The sequence below is a fragment of the Anopheles coluzzii genome, chromosome 3 (genome assembly GCF_943734685.1).
Source record: "Anopheles coluzzii chromosome 3, AcolN3, whole genome shotgun sequence".
Taxonomy (NCBI): domain Eukaryota; kingdom Metazoa; phylum Arthropoda; class Insecta; order Diptera; family Culicidae; genus Anopheles; species Anopheles coluzzii.
Genome location: NC_064671.1, coordinates 94,924,747 through 94,936,769, shown reverse-complemented (window position 1 = coordinate 94,936,769; position 12,023 = coordinate 94,924,747). Strand labels below are relative to the sequence as shown.

Below are 12,023 nucleotides of genomic sequence, written 5' to 3'. Positions count from 1 at the left end.
GAGGGGGTGTTCAGCGCAGCGCGCAAGTGCGGCAACAGCGCAGTGCAAACCGAAAGAAACGCGAGAGAGCAAGAACAGCTGATCCGCGCATCCAGCGCAGCGCGAGAGGAAAAAAACGGGAGGGAGGGGTATCAGCTGATCAGCTGTTTTGTATCGCGAGAGCGCCCCGTGTAATTTGAAGGCATGCGAGAGAGCGCTGCGCGCGCTCACTCTCAATTCGGAAAAAAATCACTGCGCCTCGACTATGGCGGCCAATACAAAATCGACCGAACCCCTTCCCCCTGTTTCTACATGCCCCTCGCCTGTAAATTTCGCTCTCTTTGTCTGTAGGGCAGTCATATTTAACGATCTGCTTTTTTGCGATGATGACTCTCCCAATTCTGGGATGGGTCGTAAATCAATGAGCAAAATGTGGCGATGTTTTGTGGTGCCGGGATTCTATGGAAAACCGATTTATGCAAACCCAATCCTCGGAATCGTTTGATTGAACAATAAATTTTTCCATTATGTAAGGCGTTCTTTTTTGTTGATGTTACCGTTGTCAGCTCTCCACGGTCAGGGTCGGTTGAGTGGCAGTTAATTGATTCGGAAATACAATTAAAATCTTCTTTTCAAAAATACTGTCGTGAGATGATCATTTGAAAGAGCAAGAGCAGGAGAGAGAGAGAAAACTTAGCGCCGAAATTGAGGGTTTTGGAACGACCGCAGCAACAGCAGCAGCAGCAGCAGCGCACGCAGCAAAGGAATCCAGTCGCGGGGTTCGTCGTGTTTCTTCTGTTTCGTAGGAGCCAACATGCATGCGCCACCAGAGAGCTAGTGGTCGTTCCGAGCGGTCTGAGCGGTTGACTGTCGTAGTAGTGGTCGTGTCGACGCCAGACAGGATCTCGACCGAGGGCCGCCAGGGCCATCACGCACTGGAGCCACCGCGATCGTCTTATGTTAACGAGGGAATGAATATTTGTTTAGATTATTGCATTTTTTCGTCCTCTCGCATTCGTCTGCTCCTTCGCGCCCGGAGGTTCGGTGGTGCCTCCGGCTCTCGTTATGTGCGAGTGTTGAGCATACGCGGCTGGTTTATTTTTTGCTGCTGCTGCTGCTGCTGCCTCTTTTCTTAACCTCTTTGCCCCCTCTTGCTTCTTCTACGTTGGCAACGTGTCATGTCTTGGGATGGGTTTTGGGATATAGTTTGGTGTAGTTCTTTGCTTTTTTACTTGTTCGTCTGCGCTGCCATCAACCGTCCCTGGATTGCTTTCGTTCGTCCTTCGCCGATTCGCTACGTTTTTCCCTCACTTGAGATGAAGGCACAATTTGGCCCGGGAGCTGAGGCGCCTGGTCGGTCGGTGATCGCAAGCATCCGTTGCAGAATGTCCTGTCGAGGCAGGCATGCGGCGAGACGGGCAGGATCGGTGCGTGCTGTGGCTTAACACTCGAATTTTTGGCACGCCAACCCAGATTCGACACGATCCATCTGCGCGACGAAGATCAAGTGCGATAATCGTGCGGTCGTGAGTGGCGCAGCAGTGGCAGTGGAGAGCGGAGGGGGGAGTCATGCTGGAGGTGCAATAAAAATCTTCCGCATCGTTCGAACATAACACTCCGAACCTGCGTATTATGTGTTATTTAACAATTTATGGCCCGCAATTATAGAAAACATACACTCCGTAACGAGCTACAGAGAGTAGAGTGCGTGTGTGTGTGTCAGGAAAAGGAGTAAATGTTTTGTTTTGAGACGTTTTTTTTCCTCTCCCCGTTGTTCCCTTTGGGGTGCAAATGGATAATGGGACCATAGTTGATGGTAACGACTATAGAATGGTCAACAATCGTTCATGCATCTGCAATGAAACGACCGTTGCGTGCTGTCGATGAAAAGGTGGTAAAAAATAATGTAAATTATAGTTCCACGATTGGGTGGGCCTAGCAAAAGATGGCACTTTACTTGGCCAGAATTCATCAAAGGATGTGCATTTATCAACGAGATGATCTGCTTACGGCACTCTCCGCAATAAACTTTGGTTAAGTTTAATGGCGAGGAACATCAAACAGCAAGCCAGTAGCTGATTCGGTTGGCTAGTAAAAAATCATTACAAACCCATAAGTGTCGAATATACGATCGTGTTAAATGCCCGAAAGCGATCGATTCACCCCTTGCTGAAGCATGTTTGATGTGTGTGTCGGGCTCTCGAGCCGTTGCTGTAATTGTGCGTAGCTTTACGTTTTGCAATTGATCGACCAGCCGCTGAGCTTAAGAACGGGAAACCGTCACACTACCTTCCGCGTCGATGAACCTGTCTGGGGGAGGGGGGGGTGGTTGGAGAACCATGTCCAATGGAGCCACACCAAGAACGAGGGGTAACGGGTGGGTCTCAGCGCAAAACAGCATTCTCGCACGGAGGGTATCCCGCGCGCCCTCGGTCGATCGATGATCGTGTCAATACCTGATTGTGCGTTCGAACAACTACACACCAACACAGACACAAGTCCACAGTCCAGCCAGTCGACGATCTGGTGATGCTGGTACGCACCGTCATTCTCCACGAGCAGCCCGTACCAAACGGGCCTCCATCCCTCTCGACATCGTTTTTTTTTGTTCCCGCCCGAATGTGGCTATTGTGATGCTGCGGGATGCTGCTGTACGCTGGTTTCTTGGCGTGTCTGAACCGCGAAGCTGGCTCGGCTTGCCTCACACGCAAACACAAACACGCGCGGAGAGACAGTTCGATCGCTTGGCCCAGCCGGCTACAACCGGGTTCTCCCGGGCTCGATCGTTAAAATCTCATCCTCATCGACCCTTATCGACTCTTCTCACCTTTCCGGGTGAACCGTACCACACCACCAGGCGAGAAGCAGAGGGCAGGGGCGCATCGAGGACGGATGCTGATCGTTTTTCCTTACCTTGTTGCGTTTCTCTGTGTGTGTTTCTGCTGTGTCTTTCTTTGCTCTCGCATGCGTCCTTTCGTCTCTTTTCAGCTCCTTCTGCGGGACTCCTATTTTCTCGTTGCTAATTCGATGGTTCGTTTTCGGGGTTTCGACGTTCGCTCGTTTCGTCGAGAACACTTTTCGTGTTGTTGGGCTCTTTACGCCTCTTCCTGTGGGCTGGTACCGGGTTGGGGGAGAAGGGTGAGTGTATTCACGTTTCCAAGAGTACTACCCCTTCGCTTGGTATGGCTATTCTGCTGAACGTACCCATCAGAAGTGGAAATCGGGCGAGTTCGCATGGTGGTGTAGGGTTCGATCGGTGTTGCCGTGCGAATGGTGGTGATCGTCTTGCGTGGCTCCCGCTGATGTTGCTGATGGCAACAAACAAGCGCTCAAATTATGCTCCCTTGTGCTTCTGGTAGTGTTATGATTGCCAAGAACAGTGGTAAGAAAACTGCACAACTGAAAGCAGGAAGGGCATTTATGCTGCCCAAACATGAGCTCACGTTGAAGTGAGTGCAAAAATGGTTTATTTTTTTACATTGCTCAAACTGATGATCAAACTGTCCACAACAATACAGCAAACCCACCTGTACAACATTTTTGCACCGGTGCACAGCCTGTTAGGAGGATTTGTTTCGTGCGAACACGTAACTCCGATTATTCTATTTTCGCCTTCGCCCTCGACCTGACTCTCGATTTGGCTCCTTCATTTGCTCCTGCTTATAGTCTATTTCCCATTCAAAGCTCATCGGGCGTCGTGGCTGGCTGTGGCACCAACCAACAACCCACTCTCCCACCCCCTTGTGCCCCACGGTTGATGCAACCTCTAAGCTGAACCCGCGTAAAATCTACCATCGCGCATTCGCTTTTGGCATTCAATTCGACGTACGCTTTACTACACTGAATCGTTCGCCACTTCCTCCTCCCTGTTGGAGTTTGCTTGGGCTTCGCCCAAAGATGCAAGATGAACTTAACAAGAAACGAATTAGTGGGGATAAAGAGGAGCGAGAAAATAAAAGTAACATCAACAGCAGCAGCAGCAGCAGCAGCAGCAAGCGAAGTGGCTGGCCGGGAACGAATTGGGGATGAAAAGGAAACCACCAAACACTACTGAAAGCAAAAAAGAACGAAGGCAAAGGAGCGAACGAACCCAAACGCGCAAGCAAAGAGCTGGGGCAAACCATCGCGAGCCCACTTGGCCAAACGAAAAACTTGGGCTGTCTAATAAGAATATGATTATAGGCAGCGGAGTCGCTGTTGCCCGAGAACGCGCAAGAATCTTGAGCTTCGGTCGCGGGAAGAAGCGTACCCTTTCCCGTGGTACGGTGATACGGCTTGAAACGAGGTACGGTGGGCGACGGCAGGTGAAAAGCTGGCGAGACGCGATCCTCGCCCTCATGTAAGCAGCGAGAAGAGCAGGCAGAGCTAAGAGCTTGCGATCAGCAAAGGGTGTAAAAGGGAAGCTTCATAATGTAGGGAGCGATCGGATAGGGAGGAACGGTAGGTGCATGGAGTAGAAAAGCTCCCAGGAAAAGGTGCCGTGGACTGTTCTTTTTGTTTTGCTTCTGTTCACTCGATTGCAATTGCTGCTGTATTGGTGTTCATGTTTCTCTTCTCTTCTTCCCTTACTTTCTCTCTTTATCTCTCGCTTTCTCTTTCTATCGTAGGGCCAATAGGTTGTCAGGCTTGTTAGCCGGTTGCTGGAACGTGAAGTTGCAACAAAACCCTTCTGGCTGGCTGCTTGGATGTGGCCAAGAACAACGTGATACGCGGGTTGCTACGACCACATTGAAGGCACCGGAATCTCTCCGTTAGCGCGAGACCGAGAAAAGTTTCCTTGTTCTCACCTTTTTCTCAGCCCCGTACAGGGTTCGCCTTCGTTGTGGAGCAACTGGATGGATTACTCTTTTTATCTCACTCTCTCTATTTCTCTCTTTTTTCTCTCGGTCAGCGCTGGTGGTTGGTGGTATTGTGTTATTCTTATGTTTCTACCTTTTCTGCTCTAACGTTGGCTGGCGTAAATGGGATCCCAAGGGAGGAAGAAGCTTTTGTTTCTACTCAATTTCCAGGCGAACCGTTGCAGGGGGAGCCTTTGGTCGGGGTGTGTACCGTGTATGTGTGTGTGTGTGTGTGTGTGTACGTGCGAGCGCATACAAGCAGCAACGATATGTTGGAATTAAAAAGAAGCCAAGAAATCGAACAAACGAGGCGTCGAACGTTTGCTAAGGGTTACGTTAGGGAAACGACCCATAAAGGCGAGAAAGAAAAGAGGGAAGCATGATTGCAAAAAACAACACCGAACCGGCACCGTGGAAAATCGAACCGGCGAAGCGATGTGTTGTGTGTACGAAAACAAACGGCGAAAAATGGGAAAGAGAAGGGAAAGGGAAAAAAGGGAGCCAAAAGGAGCCAAGCGGTGGACGAAAGACGGCCGCACCCGGGAGCCGGGGAATCGGGAAACCGGGTCTAAATCCGACAACCTTTTGAAGAATTAACTATGTGTTGATGTCCTTATTATAGGGGGTGTTGTGTGTGTGCATGTTTTACCCATTTTGCCCAGTTTTACCAACCGATGGCAGAGGGCTCGTGCGAACCGAACCTGTTTGAGGCTACGCAGATTAAGCATCGTGATCGACACCGGAAGGCTTGGCGGGGGAAATCGGGAAATGGGGGAATGTTTTTATTTGCGGCCAATCTGGTCGGGAGGTTCGGCTAATCGCATTATAGGCATCTTTCTATAATTTACTGTGCTCAGTTTGAACGCGTCGTATTGTTGGCAAACACTAAAATGTTATTGATTTTCATCCTCGGTTGAGCGCTGGTCGGGGGCGCTCGTTCTTGTTGCATTCTTGGGGGATTTACGATGTCTTTGTTACGAGAGCACTTTTGTATGATTGAAACTACTCGGGACATTTGCAAGCAGAGCAAAGGTTTGGACCGATCCTTTCTCACATACCAATGAGGAGTCCGGTGTTCATACGGAGGAAATTTCATGTCTCATAAACATCACAAGGAGCCATATGACCTTACGACTGTTTCTACAAAATAAAACAACAAACGAAAAGCTCTCACATGCCTCTAAATCTGAACTAGATTGGTATTACCAAGAGGGAGAAGAGGGCGTGAACCTAAACAAAGAAACATTCGGAACCAATTTTGCACAAATTAAGAGCATAAAAATTGATCACCCATTTAGCTCGGCAGAATGGCCGCCACTGCAGATGAGTTGGTTAACGCGCCTCCTGGGAGCTCGAACTCATCATTCCCACCTCGCCGGGTGAGGGCTGTTCTCTTGGGCTCTCGGTACGGCGTTTGGATCGAAATAAGTGATAAACAGTTTTATGAAATTTCGTTTCATTAGGTCCAGATCCAATCGTTCGTGACGGACGCCGGGGAGAGAGAGAGAGATAGAGAAAGAGAGTGCAAAAAGTGAATAGATACAATCAGGTAGCCCCACCAACGCTAACGTGCCAGTGAGGAATCTTGAGGACTTGCGGAAAGCTAAAGAAGCCCCGAAAAAAGGAACCGTTTCGAAAGAGATGCTGATTCAACTGGTCTCCTACGTAGCCGGGAGGCCCAAAGGGGGTAGTGGGTCTTCGCTCTTGGGAATTGATTATAAATCTTAGCCCTCCCCCGTTCCCCCCTCATAGGTGTAGCGAGACCCGGGCACGGCCACGGCCAGTATCAGCTTTGACCATCATCAGCCGAGCACCGTTCCTACGGTGTATAGGGTCCGGGGCCGATCTAGATTCTCGAAAGCTTCGGATCGTATAAATGACAGCTTCGAACTTTCGTAGTTCCCGTAGTGCCCGAGGGTGGTGGAAAATTTTTACGACCCCTGGCCAATTTGGGATAAAACCAAACTACTGTTTTTCATCCTCCCCGGTGGCAACCGAAAGGGGGTCGGGATGGAAACGCTCGTTCGTGCGTGCTTCCGTGCGTACGTGTGCCGCCGGCTAGTGGGGACACATACAATACACTGGACCGGGGCTGCCGGACGTGCTCGAATCAAAGGTCGGTTTCGGTGTCATCAGGACACGAGTCATTAGAGAAAGGGCACTAATACACACATACGCGTTGCACACGTACTCGCAGGGAGTGCAAAAAAGCGTGCAGGAGGGAGAGAGCGATGCTTTTCTGGTGGGGTGGTGAGGCAGCGCTGACGGACGCGTGCGGAGATGGAGATGGCCTCTCTCTGGTTGGGGACCTCTTTCTAGCGAGTTTCGGAACGTTCGCTTGCCCGAACCCGACCGTGCATGTGTGTATAATTTAATTAATGCTGATGGACACAATTAAATTTTACGGCCACCGAGCTCACTATCTCCATTTCTTTCACCCTGTTTTGGCCCTGCCCGGCTTGCTCTCTCTCTCTCTCTCTCCGGCTTGCGCTGGTGCTGGTTGCGGTGGCAGTGCTCCTTCTAAACTGGCCAGTGCCTGTGCTGGCTGCCGGTTGTAGTTCTAGCGTCGTTATTTCGATAAGATTTTTGGTACGCTTTTTACGATGGGCCTGCGTTGATATTCGCTGTCTGCCTGCGGCACAAGTTTTGTTCGTGAGTCACTAAATTTTTGCTCTCGAGCCGTTCTTCGGCGTGCTGGTAGCAGTGGTAGGCAGAAGCTACGGGGCCACAAAGCGATGCCCCACCTTTCCACATAGCTTGATGGGCGCGCATGGCAGGTTAATTTCATCCGTGGTCTGTTCGTTTGGAGCATAATTTATGTGCCCTCCGTTGTTACGACCCTGCCCCTTTCTAATACATTAATAAACATACTCAAACACACACACATACACGGGAGGCGTTTGTCGTGAAGTTAATCATCCCATCCGAACTAAACTTGCACGGTTTGATGGTTCGCGTGTGCGTGTGTGTGTGTTTAGGGCGCCGTTTGCCAGTTCGAAACACGCATCATGTATTATCTTTGGCACATGGCATAAGAATCCATCCGTTAAGTAGTGTCGATAGAGAAGCGGACAAGACAAGGCGGGCGTGATGCATGTGTGTGCGGGGTGGGCCGTCGGTTTCCGGTTCGAAGCTGTGTGTGCTTGTGTGCAGCGAGATTCTTTCCTAATCGCTTCCTTTAGTGAGGCGGGCACGGAACGAGAGCAGCTTGTCCACTTTTCGCCAAGCCGTGTCCTCCATTCGATCGGACGAACTGTCGGATTAAGATGGTCGTAAAGTGCAGGCTCGATCCGATGGAAACGTGTCGGACCCGTACTGGACCGTCTTCTCCGGTCGCGCCCGGTTGGAAAAGAGCAAAATCTTGTTCGATGCGAATCGTGATCGGTTGCACCACTTACCCCGGTGTGTTGGCGGGTGGAGGGCGTCTGGATCGAGGGTTCGGGATGGTGATGCTCGTCGTTCATTCCTCAGTCAGGCGGGAGGGGGGGGGGGAGGGGGGGAACCGGGTTCAACGAGCTTCGCGAGCAACTATGCTCCATTACGCTCGATGCCGATGCCCATTCCCAGGACGGGTGCCGGGCAGCCCACGATGGATGGCGCTACGTGACGCAATGCAGTGCGCAATGCTTGCGCTCCAGGTGGCAATGACTGGGCTTTCCGGGGTCCCCGGTTGCTCCAACGCTCACGTGCATCATTTAGAAATAGTTTGCATAAAATGGTCCGAGCCCAGCGCTAAGGGGCTTTTCTCCTTCTCCTCGGTGTCTTTTGGCGTGGCGTGATGCGTGAGTCCCGGAACCAAAACAATGCCATCTTCTCATCTCTCTGTCCGTACCGGTTGGCAATGTTTTCGCCGTGTGTGTGCGCGTGTGTATTGGCTGCTGTTTGCAACGGGGCCAGTTGCGGTTCTTGTAAGTAATGAGTTAAACGATACCATTTCCTCAGCTTCCATTACATTCCGCCGGGCTGCAAAAAAGGGGGGAAGAGGAAGACTGGAGTCGCTGCAGAACTTCCACGCAATGTGACGACAAGGGAGTGCGAGAGAACCGCCCAAGCAGAAGATGTTGAACTGTCCAAACCCTTGCATGCACTTCCGAGCGGTAGACGCTAGTGAGGGCAGTATAGAGCGAGTGAAGCGTAAATGTAATCCCATCTACGAAATCTTCATGAGCTGCACTGGGGAACAGCACGAGCGTTGATTACATTGCAGAATTATTGTGAAGAAAGCCACCGCGCCCTTCTGGACGGAGAGACACTCAAGGGTTCAAAGTGGCATTACTTTTCCTAAGTGCTGCCGAACCGAAGACCTCTTCTGCCTGCTAACTGTTGTTATTAACGCGCCGCTTGTGGATCGCTGGCAGCAACCGGATGCAAGGAAATGCGCCTGAGAATGTTGTGTTCGAGTTAAGACCCTGGCAGATACTGTCAAACCGGTAGCAGCTCTCGTAACCGTCAGCTACTACTCATCGATATAATTCTTCCCCTCACGTAAAAACCATTTGCCCTGTTGACGTGTCCCCCCGTTCGGTATAATAACCAACGCCAATATCGGCTGGAGTTGGCTGTAAGTGTCAGTTGCGTCTTTGTTTGTGTGTGAGTGAGTGTGTTTGCGAAGAACGTTACCTTGTTACCCAGCTCTCGAAATAGCCTACTAGATGCAAACTGCAACATGTTGCAATGTTCGAATAAATGTGTTTGTCGTTTCGCGCGTGTTTCCTATTTTATAATTTCCTGTATCATCTCTATTTGTGGTTTATACAGTGCACTACTACTACTACACTGCCTAGTTTGTTGACGACACGCGTTCTTTCACGCGTGTCTTTGTTGAAAGAATTCTAACGAGAACCAAATGTGCACCAACAGTAGTGCCCTTTCGGAAAGCGGGCGGATAATGCAACTTTTTCTCACCCGGGCTGTTGTCCAGTCGTAAATTTTGTAGTCCTGAACGTCTCTCCCTGCCCTGTCTCGTCCGCCAGAAGGCCTCGGAATGGTCTGGTTGAATAATTTCACGCCAATTCAGGCTGTCTTCCTCATTCTCATCTTCCTAGCGACCCTTGGGCGACAAATCGCACCAACGGAATCGCGAAGATGGTGTGGGATACGCCCGAGTGGGCCGACTGGGAGTGAGAGCGAGCTAGAACGCTAAGTGTACGAAATTAGCATAGGATGTGCCGGACGCGGGTGCATCGTGGGATTTTTCCTCTTTCTCCGCGCATTTGTTGATGCCAGTAAGGTGCATTTTATGAGCGGCTGCTAGTGCGCGGGGATGGAAAAACACGGTGCGCACACAGTGTGTCACGTTTTTCACAAGCAATACGGGACCGTATGGGGCGAGCAAATTGATTCGCATATTTTAGCGCAAACGTTGTGCGCACAACAAACTGGCAAAATATTAGCAAACAACATTTTGACCAAATTAATCGTTCTCATTATTTTCGTGAAACACATCGATTCGTTCCGTTTGAAGCGATTAATGCGGGGGAAATCAATAATAATAGCGCACCTGGCAGTTGAACAAACATTCTTCAGCATCAACATTGCACGCCTGAGGTGTGTGTGTGTGTGTGCGTTTTTAATCCAATTTATGCCACTCTACTGTGTGCTGATCGACATCCGCCAGTCCCAAGAAGTCCCAGTTAGTAATGAGTGCAAGTTCGTCAGGCTTTTCCCACAGTTTCTTCCCAAACCGTTGTGCCAGGGTCTCCAGGTTTTGCGAGCATGAATGGGGATTTTGCATTTTGCTCGCGTCCCATGCGCAAGGTCCTGCGAAAACGGTGTGTAACGTGCTTGAAGCGTACTCTGGCTGAATATTCTCACACATTTCATGGCCGTTATCGAATGAAATGCACCGCAAGACACGGCAGGAATGCACGTGCAATAGAGCGGACGAAGGGGGTGTATTTTGCAGCAAAGCGTTGAATCATAAAACAGTTGTCGTCGTACGATATTTGCTTATTTAGCCGTTCTCTCAGGCAATGGCAGGTATTTTGTTTTTTGTTTGTTTGTTCGTTTGTTGTTTACGCTCGAGTGTTTCGACTGAGAGTTTATTATGTTGTTGTCGCTCGGTCACCAACGGATGAATCCTCCTGTACCCGTAAATTAGCAAAAGCAAATGCCCAAAAGAACGACGGTTTCGTTTCTTTCAGTTCTTGTGCGAGCAATTGTGTCCAGGGCGTTCGGACTAGCTGCTCTCCATATGTATGTGAAAACGAAACGGGTTTGAAAATGAGCGTTGAGGTTTAATGCACAACTGGAGTCTTGAATGAACGTTATCCGTCGACAAAAGGACGGCCAAAAACCTTTTGCAGAAAAAAGAAAACAATAGGATGACAAAAAAGACAATAACTAAAACAATTCAGTTCTTCTGTGTGGAATGGAACGGTACACACACGCTTGGTCGTAAAACCCCCATCAAACTTCCAACAGAACGCACGGAAAGCGACGAAACGGATTTGGCGGAAAGCTAAAGCGTGCGGATAGATTGGCCCAACCCATACGGGAGGCGTCCAGTAGTAGCAGCAGTGGCAGCAGACCCCAAAGAGTGGGAAATGTTCGCGTTCTCTAATCACGTTCCGAGAGTTTGAGCGTACGCGAACAGACACTGTTGCCTTGGGATGGGAAGTGATGGTCGGTTGCATGCTCGTCAGAATCGATCCTACTGCTAGGCACAGACCTCCGCGAATGGACGATCGATGGAAGCTTCTTTGCTTTAAAATTTTATGCTGCACGACTCGTCTTCCCGAGGAGGCGTGAGCTGATCGTTGTAGGCGAAACACGTCGACATAGTAATGAACCAGGGGGGGTACACCGGAATCATCGTCAGGCTTTTTTTGCTGTCCCTTGCTTCACAAAGCTTTTGGTAGCAATCCATCAGTTGCAAGCTTTTGATTATCAAATCGAGACTGTGGGTACTACAACAGACATAAAAATGAAGCACAAATCTCATCCACTTCTCTGTTCGTGAGTATGGAAAGCATAGGGAAAAGGCGAATCGAAAGAAGGCAACAACATTTAGGTTGTGTAATACAATTTAAGGGCGCGAAATAATCACCGTTTCGTCCATAAAGTATTTTTCGAACGAGTTTAAATTGAATCCGGGATAAGTCAGCGGGTCATTGGCGTACTCGGCAGGGTCGTCGAAAACTCTTGGAAACATATTTTACAGAATGCTTTACATGTTTTCATCAACTCGTAAGAATTTAAGAGGAT

At 49.8% G+C, this 12,023-nt stretch overlaps 1 long non-coding RNA gene across 1 annotated transcript in view; it reads left to right on the top strand.

Moving 5' to 3' along the window:
- LOC125907297 (uncharacterized) overlaps positions 1-12,023 on the top strand; it is a 63,885-nt gene that overhangs the window by 26,064 nt on the left and 25,798 nt on the right. The window lies entirely within an intron of this gene.